Raw genomic sequence first — 21,095 nt, 5'->3', positions numbered from 1 at the left:
GTATTCGGTGGCCAGCACTGTCATCAGTTATGTATGATTTCTGAAAAGTTTTGAGCAAACATGTATTTTATATGGCTTTTGTCAACATAATTTTGATATTTGTTTTAGTTAATTATTTCCTGCCCATGCATTTTTTTGGGGTGGGTTTTTACCCAATATTACATTCAGTAATCTTTTACATACATAGCATTTCATTATCTCGAATTCACAATAATTATTATTTAAATGTATTTTTGGATTACACTTTTTTTGTTTGGTAACAGTTATAGCTCACTTTTTTTAAACATGCATTTTATATTTTAATAAGTGTAATTTTAAAAAGAATTAATTTTGATTAATTTTTTATGTTTCAGTATTATATATAGCATTGGAGAGTATTCCTTCACTAAACAAATTTCCATGCAGGATTTTTTACCTGAGGTACATATACAATTTCTTATGTGATGCAATATCCTCTATATTCATAAAATTATTTATTTTTCTCACTTGTATTATTCCATTTATCAAATTACAGATTATTTGATGCATATTTACATTTGAAATTTGGATACTCAGCAACAACAAAATGATAAATTTGAGGTAACGGCAATATGCATTTTGCTTTGGTATTGATTAAGACTTCATTAGCTACACAGCCAATATAACATATTCACCTTTCTAATTTTATATGTCACACCACATATATCCATATTATCATTTTATATGTCTATTTTGTATGTTGTTTAAATTATGTTTTTATGATTTTTATTCATTTATTTATTGGTATGTGTCAATTATTGTATATTGTAGCCCCTGACGCAGCCCCATTGAAAGAGGGCGAAACTCGGCCTGAGTCGGGCTTGTTTGCAAATTTGTATCTCCATTCAATAAAGATTTCTTGGGACACTTGGCTGCTGATTTTGTATTGTTGCCCCCATGGCTTTGTTTGGCAGCCTCCTTTGCTGTTTTTTCAGTCCAACTGCAAGGTATTGCATATAGGGAAAAATAACCCTTGCTGTAGTTACACGATGTTAGGTTCCATATTAGGAGCTACCACCCAGGAAAAAGATCTAGGCATCATAGTGGATAATACTTTAAAATCGTCAGCTCAGTGTGCTGCAGCAGTCAAAAAAGCAAACAGAATGTTAGGAATTATTTGGAAGGGAATGGTTAATAAAACGGAAAATGTCATAATGCCTCTATATCGCTCCATGGTGAGACCACACCTTGAATACTGTGTACAATTCTGGTCGCCGCATCTCAAAAAAGATATAGTTGTGATAGAGAAAGTACAGAGAAGGGCAACCAAAATGATAAAAGGGATGGAACAGCTCCCCTAAGAGGAAAGGCTGAAGAGGTTAGGGCTGTTCAGCTTGGAGAAGAGACGACTGAGGGGGGATATGATAGAGGTCTTTAAGATCATGAGAGGTCTTGAACAAATAGATGTGAATCGGTTATTTACACTTTCGGATAATAGAAGGACTAGGGGGCATTCCATGAAGTTAGCAAGTTGCACAATAAAGCTCTGGAATTTGTTGCCAGAGGATGTGGTTAGTGCATTTAGTGTAGCTGGGTTCAAAAAAGGTTTGGATAAGTTCTTGGAGGAGAAGTCCATTAACTGCTATTAATCAAGTTTACTTAGGGAATAGCCACTGCTATTAATTGCATCAGTAGCATGGGATCTTCTTGGTGTTTGGGTAATTGCCAGGTTCTTGTGGCCTGGTTTGGCCTCTGTTTGAAACAGGATGCTGGGCTTTATGGACCCTTGGTCTGACCCAGCATGGCAATTTCTTATGTTCTTATGTTCTCTGTCTCTTTTTCCTGATGTTCTCATCTGTCTTCTCCTAACTCTATTTCCAGGCTCTCCTTTCTATTTTACTTTTTTCTCTCTCTTCTGTCTTCATCACTTTCTCCTCTCCATGACATTTATCTTTCCTTCATTTCTCTCTTCTCTGCTCAAAATCTCTCCCTTACAGCAGCATCACTTCATTTTCTCTGTCCTCTCACAGTTGGATCTCATCTCTCCTCCATCACTCCTATTTTTCATCTCACCCTCCAGTCCTCCATGTCACAGACTTTATTTTCCCAACCTTCCTCTCCATTCTCCTTTCGCCCTCCATCTCTCCTCTCTGAGTTACTCCCCTCATCAATTTCCTGCTAACTAGTTTCTTTCTCCCCCAATAGCCACCCTCTCACAACACTCCTCATCATCCCCACTTTCTAACCTCTCTCAAACATTTCATTTTAGTCACCTTTTCTCATATTCTCCTATGCCCTACAGTTTGTTTCCCTTATCCTATTATCCCTGCTCTGACTCCCCATCAACCTCTCTCTGATGCACTTTTGCCACCTGTCATCCCCTTACATACTCACCTCTCCCCATTCCCCAATACCTTCTCTGGTTCTCTATGTGGCCCCACCTTAATCCAGTCTATGAATTACTCCTCTGCTTGGGGTGGAGAGTACCACAGGAGAAATTATATTTACTAATATGATTTATCTTCTGGTTCGTAACCTGAGTGGAGGATGAGACAGGGTCCCGGTCACTTTAATACCACAGTTCTGTGCCCTTCCCAAACAACTTCTCACTTGTGGCACCACAAACCAGATAACATCATCACACCAGAAAAAACAGTAATTAATCTTTTTACTAGAATTGTATAGGTAGACAGTAAATCCAAACAGAACATTAAATGGGAAAAAATATAGTAGTGAAGTATAATATAAACTTTCAGTTTTCTTATTTTAAATCAAGCAATGCAAAAATAACACTGGGTATGGTCTTCTTAGCCAGGGCCACCAACATACTCATTTGGATAGTAAAAAAAATAAGGAACACTAATAGAGAAATGGTAGGCCATATGGTCTTTTTCTGCTGTCATTTTCTATGTTTCTATGTTAAAGGTTGGGGGGGGGGGAAGCAGTGAAGTACACAACTTTCAAAAATTGCCTTTACCCCTGAGTACTCAAAAAGGGGGGAGAACAGATCCACCCCAATGTCACCAGTTTGTAAAGGGTGCACCCTGTCTCAAACACAAAATAGTGTGGGAAAAAAAACAATCAAGAAAATGAATAAGTCCCTCTTGATGGTAGAGCTGGCTAGATGACAAGCCAAATAGATGAGCACCACAGTATGGGAAATATCTCTCTCCTGGGGAGCTTTCCCAAATAGTTTACGTGGCATTAAGCAGAAAGCAGGCCTGGTTTCAGTCTCTCACAGAAAGTCTACAGTCCAATGGGTTCTCTTTCTAGCCCTATCTCGTGTGGCTGTATCTGCCAGCAAGGGTTTATGCTTGACTTTGGCTAAAAGGCTGAATGAAACAAGATAAGTTACTGAATTTGTGACAAAAAGCAAAGAAATAAACCTTCTCCCTCCTCTGCTAAGATACTCTCTGTGCAGAGTTTAGATTACTTAACTCAGTCTCTTAAGATGGTGATCCAGCCATGTACTCCTGGGCCTGGATATCTCTGGAAAGGAAGTCTCTCAGTCTCTCAGCTCCTGACTCTTCTGTCCTTTGTTGAAATTTTACATATAGCTTAGCTATGAAGCAAGAACAGCTGTCTGTCTCTCTATTTCCTCAGACTGCAGTCTTCTGGCTCTCCTTCTTGATAATTAGCTCTTGAAGAGAAGAACTGATTGCAGGGCTGCCAGATGTACTCCTCTCTTCCTGGTTCTTGGCTCCAACTCCTGGATGTCCCCGTTCCACACACACAGACAGAGCCAGCCAAATAGTACCTTTTTTTTACCTTAAATGGTCTTCTAGCATTCCTTTGGCAAACTGCTGGCTATGTAGTTCTGTTCTCTGGGCAGGCTAAACAGTCAACCCTTTTCCCAACTTGTTAAAACTGTGAGTGCTGGATGTTGGTTCTTGCCGAACATTTGGTATTCATAGGAGCACACACAGGGGTTTTGATGTATTTTTAAATTCCTTCACCTGGACTGCAGCCCCCTTCTTGACAGGTCCAAAACATATCACTCAGATATAGATGCAGCTTGGTCCACGCTGTAAGGCTCCAACATATGATAAGCTCATGGGGGAAGGAACCTGGTCTTTAGTAGCCTGCCACGTCTATCAAACATACTTCCCATTCACTTACATACCACCAACACCCCCCATAACTCCTCTTTTTCTCTCCCTCTCTCTTAAGGCCCTTCTCTTTCCAATCTCTGGTTCTGTCTCTCTCTCTAACCCTCCCCACTTCCATCACACCTCTGGATCACCTCCTTCACCCCCATCACACTTCTGGCTCTCTCTTACCTCATCTCTACTTCTGACTGTCTCTCACACATCATCATCACCTTTACCTATTCACCACCTTCCAATATCATTGACTTCTTGTATCTCCAATCACCACCTCTGTATTGCTTTTACAGAGACCCACCTTCTCTGATTCTCTTCCATCCCATTACTCCCAATCTTTTGCACCCCAATAACATATACTGTATTCCTGCACTACCCCCCCCCCCCCCCCCCCACACACACTTCTCTTATGCATCCCCATAGTATGGATCTCTTCTCATATCAAACAGTTCAAGTTTGCATTGCTGATTTCAGAGAGAAGGGGAAGAATACCGCTTTCACTTCCACTTCTGGTGCTCTCCCCAGTGTTCAACTCCCAACATTCACTCCTCTTCACCTCACCCCCTTTCAGCATTTACCTTCTCTCCTTCCCCACATCTATCTCTTGCAGCTTCCTAGGATCACAGGCTGTGCCTGTGTCTGTATCTGGTCCAGCCCCACCCTCCTATTGAGACAAGAGAACAAGGTGGGAGAGAATGAGACTATAGCACAGGAAGCAGCACAACAGAAAACACATTTCTCTGCTCTCATGTCCAGCCCTTCTGCTCCCATTTCTCCCCACATACTGCCTGCAGTGTCTGTTCAGTTTTACTACCTCCTTGCCTGTGTGGACAAAAGAAGGAAGGGGTAAGTCTGGAGCAGATACCTCAGAGAAGAAAGCAATTGCTTTGCTCCCTTTTCCAGCACCTCCCTTCCTGTTCCTCGCAGAGAAGTAAACAAAAAGATTTTTGAGATTTGGACACTGGCCAATAGATTCAGGGCATGAGCCCGGTATGCCCATGGCTAGCAACACCCCTGTCCTTTTCCCTACTTCACAGGCCGATGCAGAGAGGCGAGTTCAGCCCAATGCACAGTTGTACCAGCAGTAGAATGCACATTTTATGAGCGTAAACCTTACTCTCAATGCAGCAAGGAGTTTTATGCTCACAAAATGTATGTTACAAAATGTGCAGTCAGCTTAGCATCCTCACATGGAAACTCCATGCTAATGAGGGCATTAAGTATTCCCTCCCAATGCAGAGGTGTACTGGCTGAACTTGCATTTTTTTTTAACACTGGAAACTTTACACCTGGGTCAACTGTGTGGGCACATAAAATATTTAAAAAGAAGTCTTTCCCTTAGCTGGTTAAGTCCAGACTTATCCGGCTATCTCGCTGCGGTTAGCCATCACCACTTAGCCAGATAAGTCAGTAGTTATCACCCTATCTGGCATAGTTCACCGCTACTTAACTGGAAGCAGACTGATGTGTAGGCTCTGCTGTCTTCTGCCTCCTGAATCTAGTAAACTCCAATTAAGGAGCGGACTGGGAGGGAATTCCCGACCCCCTACCCTACCCTAACTTCCCTTCCCCTCTCCTCTCCTCTCCTCCCCACCCCCTAAACCCTTTCTCCTACCTTTATTAAATTTTAATTTTGTTGCTTACTTTTCCATTGGAGCAGTAGCAACTTGCGCGTGCCTTCCATCCCTTCTCCGGTACAGCGGGGAAGGGACGGCTGTACCAGCCACCTCCAGCCCACCCCCTCCCCACCCCCTGAACCATCCCTTTTCTTCAGCCCAGCTCTTCTGCGTGTAACGGGTTACGCGCATGGCCAGGCCCCTATGAAGTTGCGCGCAATGCACAGAAGGCCCAGCCACGTGCATAACCCCTGTTTTTTACGCGCGCGGGGAATTTAAAATTTGGCCATCAGCACATAGTTAAGCTCTGGAATTCATTGCCAGAAGATGTGGTTACAGCAGTTAGTGTAACTGGGTTTAAAAATGGTTTGGATAAGTTCCTAGAGGAAAAATCCATAAACTGCTATTATTTAATAAGCAATAGTAGCTCGTGGTTTATTTAATGTTTGGGTACTTGCCAGGTAGTTGTGTCTTGGATTGGCAACTGTTGGAAACATACTAGGCTTGATGGACCCTTGGTCTGATCCAGTATGGCATGTTCTTATGTTCTTATATTCTTATGAACAGAAAGAAGTGGCTCCAGGGCAACGGCATTCCATAGTGTCACTTTCCCTAGCATATTCTGAGACGACAGTCCTCCAATGGACAGTCTTCCCTTCCCCAGTGCAACCAGATGATTAAGACTCTCTGCTTTCCTGAAGTGCTTAGAGGTAGCCATTCACTGAAAAAGTAGGCCTATTCTGAGACAACCCGTATTCCTCTCCTGGGGAAACCTACTCAAAGGGGTCTGAGTCCCAGTGCCAAGGAGCAAGCGCTGGAGGAGAATTCCCTGTGGCTTTACATACCTTAGCAGGAGCTGAGGACTGGGCTCCCAGGGCAACAGACTTGACAAGTTACTTATTTCCCTGGCGGAGCGGGGCAACAGGGCAGATAAGGCTCTGGTTTCCCTGGTAGGGCAGGAACCAAAGAGGGGGAAAGGAAACAGTGCAGGTAAGTCTTACCAGATCACAAGCCTCTGCTGGCCAGAGTAGCAGAAACAGCTTGAGAATCCAACCTTGTTCTCCTACATAGTAGCAAAGCTCCAGCCCACAAGGCAACTCAAGAGCAGAGTAAGAACCAGCCTTTCTGTTAATAAGTATGGTAGAATTGATTTTGGGATACCATAATCAGGTCTGGACGAGCTCCCCTGTTCAGGCTGGAACCTCCTTGGGAGAGAGGTGTGCCTTGCTTGGGCAGGCACAGCCATTTACCCTGGCGAGCCCCAGTTTGAGGGAACCAGGAGAGGAAGTGGCCAAGTGGTTAAGATAAATGACTAGTAAGCAGGAAATCCAAGGCTGTAAGCCGGTTTGTTACATGGTAATTCTTTCTAAGATTGTGCAAAGCAATTCATCTCCTGTTTCTTGAGATTCACATTTTTGGAGATCCTGGGTTCAGATCCCACATATCATAGCAAAATGCAGTCATTATTGCAATTTTCTTTATAGAAGAATATAGAATTCTTTTTTGTGGCAGTAGAGCTGGGGAAAAATAATAATAAAAGTAGACTTGCAGGTTCTGAAACCCTTGATTGGTCTCAGCTGTGGGAAACTCTCTTAATGAGAGGATCACAGCAACAGGCAAAGCCAATTAGGAGTTCAGAGTAGGTGAACAGTAATCCTAATGGCCAGGTTGCGGCTGGGTGAAGGTGCACTGTCTTGCCATGTACTTAGGCAACTTAGCATTGACTTAGATCTTCAGCTGCAATCAGTTATTAGGGATCCTGGCTTAAACTTCAGGTTCCAATGCCTTGCCTTACTCCAGATCCCTGCCAGGGTACCTAGTTTAAAAGAAAAAGAAAAAAATATATATATACAAATGAATAATTAGATAGATAGATAGATAGATAGATAGATAGATAGATAGATAGAAGGACTGAGGGAACATCCAGTGGAACCAGCTGTCTGTCCCTCTGCTTGACAGAGAACATAAGAACATAACATAAGAACAAGCCATACTGGTATGGGGGTATGCTGAGGATAGCAGTACAGTAGGTGACGAGGTAGCAGAGGTCTGGATATACAAGAACCAGGTAGAGGATCTTGAGTCATGGTAACAATACCCTGTAGTGCAGGATAGGTAAAAGGGATATGCTGAAGAATGGTAATGGCCCAAGGAATGGGGTACACCGTGGAAACTCCAGCAATGAAGACAGCGTAGGAAGCTGAAGAAGGTAATCACATAAGGAAGTTCCAGGAGAGGAACCTGAGGGTCGGGTCAGGAGAAGTCCAAGGCAGAAAGGCCCTCCGAGGAGCGGATAGGCGAGACATGGAAGGGCCCCAAGGAGTGTGTACCTAGAGCGTCCCAATGCCACGAGGAGATACTGGAACAGATGATCCCAATGTGGAGCAGATTTAACAACGAGAGAACTCCTTCCTAAATCGTCATAGCAGTGGGTTGGTCAGCTTAAGTACACCAGCGGGTTGATGTCATCGGGAGGGGACGCCCCCCCCCCCCCCCCCCCCCGAGGTTCCTGCCATGACATAGCCAAAAGGAGGCCCTGCGCGCGCACCTAAGTTATTCCGGAAGTAAGATGGCGGTCGGCAGCACACACGCCATCCCAGGGACATCGGGGAGGTCGGCGTTGGTTAGTGGAGGTCGCCACTCTTCCAATGATTGACGGTGCAGGAAAAAAAGAGGTGAGCAAGAGAGGTCGCAGCCGCCTGCGACCGACGGGCGCAACAAAAAAAACCCCTCTTCTTTTTGTTGCTTTCTGACTTTACTTTAAACCTTTCAAAGAATACTAAACCTCAGTCTTTCACCATAGATTTGGAAACTGCTCAGCGCAGTTTACTATTTTGAGTGGGTTAGAAATCTAGGAAATAAATAAATAAATAGAGCCATAAAACAGGTAAGTATCTTATCTTATTAGGCTGCAAAATTTAAGATCATTAGTGACACTCCAGTGTTATAAAGATTGATCCTTTCTGCCTTTTTCTTCCCAGGATTTTTCTTTCTTGCAAACTCATCCATGTTTCAGTTCATCCAGTGTGGCAGATACTCCTGGTCTGGCCATTAGAGGCCACTGTCCCTGTCCTCAGAATACACTTAGTAGGAGCCATCCATCCCATAAGACCCTCCCACCGGGAAGCTTTAGATTGGGTGGCTCAGTGCTATGTACCCAGCTATTTTAACAATGTAAAGGGGACCCCTCCACTAGGATTCCCACACAGCTGCTGGGAGAGTTATATGCATTTAAAATCATCATAGGCTCTACCCAAAGGTCTGTAATAAGGACACCTACCTACACAGAAAGATACCCCTGTAACTACAGTCAGATGTACACTCATCATTTTGGACAAATGGACTTTATTTAATATTTTGAATCAGTAAACTTTATTTTAACACTCAGACTTGGCCCTTTCTAATTCTTTCAACTTCTCACCTCACGAGAAGCATTTAAAGTAGAGCATACGTGCTGGCGACCTTTTTCTCAGCATCTGGGCCATAAGCGAGAGCTTCCCTCCCATAAAAAGAGTCCAACCCAGGGATTGAGAGTCAGTGTGGGAGTAAATGGTTAGCCAGAGCAGCCCCGAAGAAATAAATTAAATTGTGTGCTCTTGGGATTTAAAACACCCCAAGTGAGGATTGCACTAGTTTTTGTCACTAGTCAGTATTATTAGACTGTTCTTTCTGTAGAACTTAGTCTGTAGTATCAGTTTCTTTAGTCTGGCCAGACCAAAAAATATAGTGTCAGGTATGTACACACTTTTCTCTTTCCTGTTTCTCTCTGTATCTCCTTTGCCTTCTCTGGGTACAGCAAACTCTGGCCTGCAGACTTTTGTCCCAGTAGAATCTTATGTCATCTTCTCTTTATGGTACCTGCTCCCTGACTATATAGAAATAAAAGAAGGCAAAACACATCTATGCTATCTGCACTACTCTTCCTCAAGAAAGCTTGCTATGAATGTTGCTATAATAAATCTGGAACCTTGTTGAATTGTGAGTGCAGCTAGCTAGGTGAAAAATAAACAAAAGCAGTGTAATCCCTTTCGAATGTAATGACTCCTAATGTGGAACCTTGCATTTCATAGCTATAATTTGGGTTGTTCTTCCCTTAGGGGCGGATTTTCAGAGCCCTGCTCGCGTAAATCCGCCCAAAACCGGGCGGATTTACGCGAGCAGGGCCCTGCGCGCCGGGAAGCCTATTTTACATAGGCCTCCCGGCGCGCGCAGAGCCCCGGGACTCGCGTAAGTCCCGGGGTTCTCGGAGGGGGGCGTGTCGGGGGCGTGTCGGGGGCGGGCCCGGTCGTCGCGGCGTTTTGGGGGCGTGTCGGCAGCGTTTTGGGGGCGGGTACGGGGGCGTGGCTACGGCCCGGGGGCGTGGCCACGCCCTCCGTACCCGCCCCCAGGTCGCGGCCCGGCGCGCAGGAGTCCCGCTCGCGCGCGGGGATTTACGCCTCCCTCCGGGAGGCGTAAATCCCCCGACAAAGGTAGGATGGGGGTTTAGACAGGGCCGGGCGGGTGGGTTAGGTAGGGGAAGGTGAGGGGAGGGCAAAGGAAAGTTCCCTTCTAGGCCGCTCCGATTTCGGAGCGGCCTAGGAGGGAACGGGGGTAGGCTGCGCGGCTCGGCGCGCGCAGGCTATACGAAATCGATAGCCTTGCGCGCGCCGATCCAGGATTTTAGCCGATACGCGCGACTACGCGCGTATCTACTAAAATCCAGCGTACTTTTGTTTGCGCCTGGAGCGCAAACAAAAGTAGGCTATTCGCGCTCGTCTGAAAATCTACCCCTAAGTGCATTACTTTGCAATTGTCTACATTAAATTCCATTTGCATGCCCAGTCTCGCAGTTGTGCAATGTCCTCTTGTAATTTCTTGCAATCCTCTTGTGATTTGACAACTTTGAATAATTTTGTGTTATCAGCAAATTTGCTTACCTCACTTGTTGTTCCCATTTCCAGGTCATTTATAGATATGTTAAAAAGCATCTGTCCCAAAACAGATCCCTGGGACACTCCACTATTCACCATTTTCCATTGGAAAAATTTACCATTTAGCTCTACTCTCTGTTTCCTATCTTTTAACCAGTTGGCAACTGCCACCTATCCCATGACTTTCTAATTTCCTAGAAGTCTCTCATGAGGGACTTTGTCAAATGCTTTGTGGAAATCCAGGTACACTATATCTACTGTCTCATCTTTATCCACATGTTTATTTATGCCCTCAAACAAATGTAGCAAATTTTTGAGGCAAGACTTGCCTTGGCTAAATCCATATTGGCTTTGTCCCATTAAACTATGCTTATCTATGTGTTCAGCAATTTTGTTCTTTATGATAGTTTCGACCATTTTGCCTGGCACAGATGTCAGACACACTGGTCTGTAATTCCCTAGATCACCACTTGATCCCTTTTAAAAAATTGGCATTATATTGGCCACCCTCCAGTCTTCAGGTGCCATAGATGTTATTGATTGTTTACAAATTTCCAATAGCAAGCCCACAATTTCATTTCTTAGTTCTTTCAGCACTCTGGGATGTATACCATCTGGTCCAGTTATTTACTACTCTTTAGTTTGTCAATTTGCCCTAGTACATTTTTCCTGGTTCACTGAAATTTGTTTCAATTCCTCTGAATCATCACCTTTGAATATCATTTCTGGAATGGATATGTCTCTTATTTCTTCCTCAGTAAATACTGAAGCAAAGAATTAATTTAGTCTTTCTATTATGGCTTTGTCATCCTTAAGTGCTCCTTTTACCCCTTGATCATCTGTTATTGTTTGTAAGGTTTTGGGTGGACCACAGGTCAGGCTCAGCTTTGGGACACACAACACAGAGTTATATCTTTTATTAGACAAATTTGAGAAGCCACCAGAGGTGGCAGTAGAGAGTAGAGATGAAGCCCGACTGGGCTAGGGTTCCTCAGGATACTGGAACAGCAATTCCCTCTATGGCTGTGCTGTAGTGGAGAAAACTGAGATAGTAAGTACAGTGGAGCATACACAGAGTTCTGGTATAGAGCCCCGTTGATAAAGTTACTCACACAGCGGTTTCTCCCGGAAGGTGACACAGAAGCTGGAATAGAGGCAGGCCCTCGAGGAGCGAGTACCTGGTTCCAGGGAACAGCTCTGAGGAAATAAAGTTGGTAACTCACTGATGATGTAGGCAGCGGTTTCTTCCAAGCAGAAGCGATAGGTTCAGGCAGCGAGTCAGGGAACATGGGCCCTCGAGGAGCGAGTACCAGTTCCTAATAGCGACTTGAAAGAAATGAGAGAGGCCCCCGAGGAGCGGGTACCCCGTTAGGATAAAGTCCAAAAGTTGGAGAGGCAGAGTAGCTAGGTACGGAGAGCGAATCCCATCCATAAGGATTCCCTTGCTAATTCGATTAGCTAGCAAAAAGTGTAGGCTTTTGTATCCGGGATGCATGATGTCATCACAGGGGGACGCACCTGAGGTTCGCGCCAAAGAGAGAATAAGAAGCAGGGCTGCGCGGCACATGCGCCGTATAGTACCTGGACAACATGGCGGGATGCAGCGCCCAAGCCGGACCGGGGACACCGGAGAGGACAGCAGGCAGATGCCGCGGCAGCCAGACGTCCATCAACCGCGGGAGTAGTCGCAAAAAAGGTAAGGTGGGCGGAGTGGAGACGTCGGGCAGCGACAGTCATAACATCATCTAATGGTCCAACTGACTCCCTCACGGGCTTTTTACCTCAAATGTATCTGAAAAAGTTTTTATGAGTTTTTGTTTCCACGGCAAGCTTCTTTTCAAATTCTCTCTTTGCTTTCTTTATCAATGCTTTGCATCTGACTTGCCAGTGCTTATGCTGTTTCCTGTTTTCTTCACTTGGATCCCTTTTCCATTTCTTGAAAGATGTTCTTTTAGATATTATAGCCTCTCTCACCTCACCTTTCAACTATGCCGGTAGTTGTTTAGCCTTCTTTCCACCTTTACTAATGCCTGGAATACATCTTTTATTCCTCTTTCTGGTAATTTTTTCCCAGTTGAACTGCACAAGAGCTCTTGAAAATTTTTTTACAAATATAAGATATCGGTACAGCTTATACAGGCACCCTCTCACTATATATCCCTCTGCTTCTCTATGGCACTCTGTCATACAGTCATATACAACCCCAGACTTCTTTTAATTTTTCTAGAAGCAGTAGTCAGTAATGATTCCTGCCAGATCCCTACAAACTGACTGCAGCCTGAAACATACTACAAGGGTCTACAGCCTGTATATTCAGTATACAGAGAAAAATAGCTTTGCAACATAGAGGCAGCCACTACAAAACACCTTCAGAATCCTCTTTTCCAAAGGAAACAAAAATTGTCACAGTGTTCAGCCTGTCTTTGCTTGAAGACTCATTTTAATAAATTAATGGTTTCCGGCTATGAGCAAACAAGAACTCCCACTGAGAATGTACAAAATAATTACTCTAGACTTCTTATCTTAATATGAATTTTCAGCATTTTTCTGTTCAACTTCCCACTTTGACTTTTCTTACAGTCAAAGGATATTTTTTAACTTTCACACCTTTCTCATCTAGTCTACAAAATGGAGCAATGATTAATTCCTGTGTACTTCTCCAGTTTAATTAATCTACGCTGTTCACCACTTCACATGCAATCACCCAAATATTCAAACCCGGGCTTTGAATTAACACACAATTCGTTTTATCCAGGCAATCAAAATAGCACTTTTTTTGCTAGCCAGTTTCTTAACAAACAATTTCTTTCAAACCTGGGGAACTCTAGACTTTGTGTAGATGAACTGGGCATACTTGCTCTCTCTGTTACTGTAGCCAACTCCCAACAAAGTGCACTTGAAAAAAACAACTGTTTCAGTTTCCCTAGCACAAGAACCTCCTGTTTGTTTTTCCTCTCAGCATAAGGATCTCCTAAAGGGAAACACTGTTGCTATGACAACCTTGGTTTTAATTAGATGCTATAGATAAGCTGCACTAGGGGTGTGCAGGGAAAAAAAATTGTTTTCATTTTTTGGTTCATGTTCGGGAGGTTTTTCCCACAAATTTCAGTTTGTGGAATGTTTGAGTCATTCCACACATGTGAAAAAAAAAACACAAATCAAACATTTGAAAAAAAAAAAAAGAAAACCAAAATGGACATTAAAAAAAAAGGCCTCTCAAGGCCTCCTGTCCCTCCCTCCCACCCACCTGGAAAAATGCAGGACCAGGAAACCTCCCAGCCCTCACTTACCCAATCAAGTGGGTTCCGTCACTGAGGCCTAGGCCCAGGCAGAGGACATGGTAGGTTCCTGCAACCTCGGCCTATGAAAGACTGACACCTGGGTCTAGGCCGGAGTCTGGGCCCAGGCTCAACGCCATGGTTCAGACCCATGCCCGACACCAGGGCCTGGCCCGGAGTCCAGGTCCTGATGCCAGGGCCTTAACCTGGACCCAGACCTGACACTTGGGCCTCAGCTTGGCCTGGGCCCAGGCCTGATGCCACAGCCCAGCCCAAAGGCCAGATCCCTACACTGGGGCCTTGGCCTGGACCCATACCTACACCGGGTGACGGCCCAGAGGCCAGGTGCCAACATCATGGGCCTCAGCCTAGGCCAAGCCCGTGCCCAGTCCCGGGCCCAATGCTGCGGCCTAGCCCAGAAGCCAGGTTTCAATGTCAGGGCCTCAGCCCGAATCCAGGCCCAAAGCCCAGGCCTTAACCCAAACCCAGGTGTGACACCTAGGGTCAAGCCAGACCCAGAGCTCAGAATTTGGAGCAGCTCAGACGAAATCCTCTTCTTTCTTCTTTTCTTCTTTTACTGACGCCGTCCGCTGGGGCAGCGCTGTTCATTAACTCCGACGCATTCACCCCAGTGGACGGCACCATTTTAATGTACAGCATCAAGGCCCCAGCATCAGGACCCTGTTTGGCTGCTTCTGCGGATAGCGGACGGATCAGGTAAGTGATTGTTCGGGTGGGGGAGCTCAGTTCTCGGCTGAGGCCCCAGCGTTGGCCCGGGCCTAGGCCAAGACCCTGGCAACACACTCAAACCTAGGCCGGAGCCCCTGCTATGGGACTTGCCCTATCCCCTACGTGAGGCCACAGCCTCAGGCCTAGGTCTAGGCCTGATGCATTCAAATGAAGGCAGCAAATAAGGTTTGTTTCATTAAGAAGGGCCTCAATTCATTTCTGCCCCCCTCCCCGAATGAAACAAATTGCTCTTATTTATCATGTCTTGCGCATTTGCTTTAAATGAATGCACATCCCTAAGCTGTACTGGACTCCTGGTTTGGTTCCTTTTGCTCTGTGAGGTGAACACCATCCTCAAACAGTCCCCAAACTTTACAAAGCTTTATTAACCCCCAAAATATTTCTTTATCTCTTAAGATGATAAATAGAAACTATTCAGAGCATCCAACCTTAGTTTGACTCCATTTCTTTTATTTATTCAAAATAAACAGCTCCTTTGCCTAAGATGCTGAATCTCCTACAGGGCTTCAAGTAATGCTTTTTTTCTTTGCCTTTTTTCAGGTAATTTTAATGTTGTTTTCATTAATCCTGTTACATTATGGTGGCTAAACAGGTAGACAAAGGGATGACAAAAGCAAGATGGATGGCTGGATGGATAGGGGGAGGAATAGCCAACAGGGAAAATGGAGATGATATTGCCTCTGTATGTCTCTGTTAAGACCTCACTTGGGTATACTGTGTACAATTCTGCAGACTGAACCTTCAAAATGATATAAACAGGATGGAGTCAGTCCAGAGGGGGCTCTTAAAATGGTCAGCGGTCTTCATCATAAAGCATATGGCGATAGACTTAAATATGTAAACATGCACACCCTAGAGGAAAGGAGGGAAAGGGGATATATGATAGAGACATTTGTTATATTTTGTAAGAATGTGAACCCTGGGCTGAGATGAGAGGTGTCTCCACCCACAGGGAGGAGCCCTGTGAGCCTCACTGTCAGCAGTCTCAGTGGTGTGGAACACAGCTAGAAATAGAGACTTTATTATGAAGGAAGGAAAAAGCAAAGTTCACAGAGCTGGAGATTTAATAGTACAGTCCTGAGCAATGGGGAATACCCAGAGCGAGACCACAGATGAGAAGATCCGGTAATGACCCGCGGAGTGGGGTATACCAGGGATCCCCTCTGACGAGTGTAGGCACCTCAGGAATACAGATGCGGTAGTGGCCCGTGGAGCGGGGTTTGCCAAGGATGTCTGTACAGTAGATGTTGAAGAGCTGGTAGAGATGCCGGAACCTGGAAGTGGCTCCCGTAGTTGGTGTTTCAATACTCTGCAGCGCAGGAAAAGCTGAATAGTTTCTACTGAAGGAAAGGCGGTAATGGCCCGAGGCTCGGGGTACACCACGAGAAATCCAAAATACAGTTCATATAGTAGAAGTCAGTAGAGGTACTCACAAGAGATGGTTCCAGGAGAGAGAGAGAGACCTGAGAAGCAGGTCTGGTAGCAGTCAGGCAGGTAGGCCCTCCGAGGAGCAGATAGCTGGGAATGCAGGGGAGCCCCCGAGGAGCGAGTACTCAGAGCGTTAGATGCCAAGATCAAAGACAGGAACAGGAAGTCCTCAAATGAGGCAGATTCAGCAAGACGGAACTCCTTGCTAACTCGTAGAAGGCAAGGGCCGGTCAGGTTAAATACAATAGCGGATTGACGTCATCGAGAGGGAACGCCCCCGAGGTTCCCGCCATGACGTGTACAAAGGAGGCCATTGTGCGCGCGCCTAAGTAATTCCAGATACAAGATGGCGGTGGGCAGCACCCACGCTGTCCCGGGAATGCCGGAGAGGTCGGCGGGGATAAGCAGCAGACACTGCCGTTCTTCCCAGACTTGACGGTGCAGGGAGAAAAGAGGTGAGCATGAGACAGGCGTAACAACATTTAGAGGACAATATTCAAGTTATCTGACTAAATGACAAGTTTTTGAATCCTGGGTCACTTATCTGGCTAGATTTTAGCTAGATAAGCGATTATCCATCCAAAATCTAGCCAGAGGAAAAAAAGAGGCATTCTGGAGCAGTCTTAAGTTATCCAGCTAACTTAACTGAATTTCAGTTGTATCTGGTTAGGTTAGGCCTAGATTTATCAAAATGCTATAAATATAGAGGAAATAGTTTCCATGATTAAAAAAAGGGGGCATGGTTAGGCTAATTTCCCTTCTCCCACATCGCATAGGTAACTTCTGCAAGCTCTCTCTCTCTCTGCCTTTCTCCCTTTCCTGTCCGAATGGCATATGCGATAAAAACCTTTTCAGTCGGTACCACCAGCTAACGCAGGCACCACGCACTAATGTGACATTTGCATATTAGCGCGCATTGTGCTATTTAACACGCACGCTAGCCTTAAGGCCCTAATGCAAAACGTTAAATGATCCTGTTGGCTGCATAAATTTAGTTCTGTTTCAGAGCAGGACTAAATTTATAATGCCTTGTGAGGCTGGATAACTTTCCACTTAACCAGATAACTTTCGAAAGACATCTGATTAAGAGGAACTGTAAGCAAAACAAAACAAAAGTGCTGTGCAGGCCTGCAGCCCAATTCCCACTTCTTCTCCCAATATGTCAGAAATGGTCCTGCTGGGAGGCAAACCCCCTACCCCCTTCCAATGTGCAAAATATGTTTCATGGTCCTCAGGTCGCCCCCCCCCCCCATCCTCTTCTCCTTGCCCCCCCCCCCCCCCTCACTCACTTGCAACCTTTCTGTCCTGGGCCGCCCTCAGCAGTGAGGTATTTACTTACAAGCAGCGCTGGAAGCATAAGCTACCCACAGTTTACACTTCCAGTCCGAGCTGCACGGGAAACACCGGGAACAGGTATGGGAATACCTTGCTTCTGGCTGGGGTTTTTAGGGCCTAGGGGACTGGGCCTTGAGGAGGGGGGGGGGGGGTGTGGCCCGGGAAAAGTGTGTGGGAAGGGGCCAGGAGATAGCCCGATTTAGATTTTTAAAAAACAATGGGGTGGAGGCTGACTTGAGGACCCTGATACATATTTTGCACATCGGTGAGGTTCAGGGGATGGAGGGCTGACTGGCTCAGCAGGCCATTTATGACATATTGGGGAAGAGGGTGGGAATCAGGCTGCAGGCCTGCATGGCACTTAAACAATTTTTTTGGCTTTAAAGTGTCACATAACTTGCCAGCTTTGAAGATATCTGGTTAAGTGAAAAGTATTCCAGACACACAAGGCCAGATATCTAAAACCTAACTGGTTATATTCAAATATAGCAGTTAGATTTTAAAGTTATCCATCTATATGTAGCTGGTTAACACAAGGCAAATATATTCAGTGGGATGTTTATCCTGCTGAATATCTGGAACAAATTATCCAGCTAACTTTAATCAGATTACTTGTCCGTTCGCCAGCTTACTGAATATATCCCCTTAAACACCCTCCAAGGATTAAATGCCCAGGACGCAGGCCATTTTGAACAGCAAATGGGTCACAGGATATGAGTGCTTAAAGGGATAGGCTCAGGTGTAATCTAAGAAAATATTTTTTTTACAGAAAGGGTAGTGAACGCCCGGAACAGCCTTCATTGAAGTAATGGAAATGAGGACTAAATCAGAATTCAAGAGATCAAGGGACAAGCACTGGATGGACAATATGGTCTTTATCTGCCATCATGTTTTATGTTTCTGTATTTCCAAATATTTCCTTGTTATCAAAACTAACTGGAGGATTCTATCCCATTCTAGATCTAAGAGTATTGAACAAGTTTGCACACATGAGACCCAGGGATTTTGTTTCTTGTTTACAAGTTTCCCCAGCAGCAGCGTAGCTTATATATCTGTAAAGGGGGTTGTTCTGTCTCCAGCAGTGGGTACATGTTTGTATCTACATATACTGTAGTTTACCTGTGTTTAATGCAGTCCCTCCCTTCTGAGGATTCTTGATACTGAAGCACTTTTTGTAACCCATGATAAAAGTCTGTAAAGCCTTACCTTTAAGAGAAGCCTTTAAGTCTGTAAAGCCTTTAAGTCTGTAAAGCCTGTAAAGCCTGTAAAGTCTGTAAAGCCTTTAAGTCTGTAAAGCCTTGCCTTTAAGAGAAGCCTTTGCCCTTAAGAAGACGCTCCCTCCTCCCTACACTTTCTCTCACTATTGGAAGAGCTCGAATGACCCTCAATCTAACTTGAGCCTTTCTAGGTGCCTTATAGGCTCAAGGGACTGTCCTTCATGTTCCCCCTGTGTCACATGGTTCTTAGGCTCGCTGCCATTGGACCTTGCCCCCCTGCCCCCAGCTTGTGGAGGTGTTTCCTTTAGCAGCTCCCGAGGAAAGCTCAGTCTTGCCCATGCGGGTTTCAGAGCTAGCAGCGCTCTATAAAACTCCTGAAACGATCGAGTTTTTACTTTCATTTTTACTGCCTTCTTCTGAAGACTAAATCAGCCTCATATCCCTCAAGTTCCCTACCTCCACCATAAACTAAGTCCTGCAACTCAAGAGACCTTCCTTCTCCCTCCTGCTATCCTGTCTCCAGTTACCAAAGATCATTGCCTTGGGGCTTACGTTTGAGATGCAACAATTGTAAGTAGAATCTACCTGTACAATAAATAATTTCAAACTTAAAGAATCTTTGTCTTGAGGACTGATTGGAAAGAAAGTTTATCTGCCTGGATAGCAAACTTGGATGTCTGTCTGATCCAGATCAGTAAAAACTCGTATCAAACAGGAAAATAGTAAAAACTTGAGTAAAAACTCGTATTAAACAGGAAAAAATTGAAAAACCTTTGAACTGAAAACATTTTTAAAAGAACTGTATGCAGTGCAATGAAACAGATTACTAACTCCGCCCTCCTGGCGGGGTAAGCACTACAGATAGCTAACTCCTCCCCTCTGGAGGAGCAGATCATGACAGATTGCTTACTCCTCCCCCTTTCAGGAGGAAAACATAACAGTTTACTAACTCCCATCTGCTTGCTCCTCCCATCAGCATAGCAGATTATAACAAAGTGTTTGCTGTTGACATGGCTGAAGCAGCAATGCAGCAAGATACTTCTAAACAGCTAGCTGAAGTCATTGAATTAAGAGATGACACAGAGCAAAAAGGAGGAGATGTTGAAGGAAAGGATGAAAGCAGTAATTTGAAGAGATTATCTAAGCCAACAGAGAGGTCAATCCAGTACCGAGCGGTAGGAAGAGCTGCGTTAGTGCCCGGCGCACCCGCAGTTGCCGCACGCACAGTGCAGCTCACCTACCGCTCAATCCTGTATGTAAATAGCTTGCAAATGCAAGCTGCGTCTAAGAAGCGTCCGTGAAGCGTTAGGCCCGCGCAACCCATTTTACTGAATAGAGCGCCTATCCAGTAACCTGGGTGCGTGGGCCTAACGCTTCACGGACACGCTGGTATCTGTCATTTCAAATGTCATTTGAAATGACAGGTACCAGGAAGTGGCCAGTTCTCCAATGCTCGGGATTGTCAGCCCTCTCCCCTCCTCCCGAAGCAAGGCACGAAAAGCAGCCTTGCTCCGGGAGGAGGGGAGACAGGACTGGCAGTGTAAAGCGAAAAAAAAAGTAGCAAGAGCGAGGGGCGAGAGGACGGTTCTCCTACGCTCGGGATTGCCAGTCCCCCCTCCCCTCCTCCCGAAGCAGGGCGCGAAAAGCAGCCTTGCTCCGGGAGGAGGGGAGGGGGGACTGGCAGTGTAAAGCGACGAAGCGACTTACTTTTTGCAGCCCCCCCTCCGGACATCGGTGAGGACGACCGCGGCTCCCCTATCCTGCCTCCAGCTGCCCGCGAAGATGGACGCCTGCACGGGCAAAAGCGGCCCCTGTTCGTGCAATTGGGCCGCTCAAGGCGTGACGTCATGACGTTTGGCATCACGTCTATCTTCGCGGGCAGTTGGAGGCAGGAGAGGGGGTCGTCCTCGCCGATGTCCGGAGGGGGCTGCAAAAAGTAAGTCGCTTCGTCGCTTTACACTGCCAGTCCTCTCTCCCCTCCTCCCGGAGCAAGGCTGCTTTTTGCGCCTGCCTCGGGAGGAGGGGAGAGAGGACTGGCAGTCCCGAGCGTAGGATTGCCCGTCCTCTCCCCTCTCTCTCTTTTTGGCGTCCATCATCGCGGGCAGCTGGAGGCAGGGGAGGGGAGCCGCGGTCGTCCTCTCCGATGTCCAGAGGGGCACTGCTGCTCCCCTCGCTCTCTTGCTACTTTTTTTTTTTTTTTTCGTTTTTTCCGCTTTGGTTGCTTGCTTCGGGAGGAGGGGAGAGGGCTGACAATCCCGAGCATAGGATTGCCCGTCCTCTCTCCCCTCGCTCTCTTGCAACTTTTTTTTTTGCTTTTTTTTTTTTTTGCTTCGGGAGGAGGGGAGAGGACTGGGGCTGCCCCAGAGACCAGCACCCATGGACACGGCCAGGGCAGGAGAGCGGGGGCTGGGGGAAAGTTTGCTGCCTACCCTTACCCCTGCCTCTAACACAGGGGTAAGGGTAGGCTGTAAGTTAGCAGGTTAACCGCGCGGCAAAACAG

The sequence above is a fragment of the Rhinatrema bivittatum genome, chromosome 1 (assembly GCF_901001135.1).
Source record: "Rhinatrema bivittatum chromosome 1, aRhiBiv1.1, whole genome shotgun sequence".
Lineage (NCBI taxonomy): Eukaryota > Metazoa > Chordata > Amphibia > Gymnophiona > Rhinatrematidae > Rhinatrema > Rhinatrema bivittatum.
Note: the sequence above shows the minus strand (reverse complement) of the source record.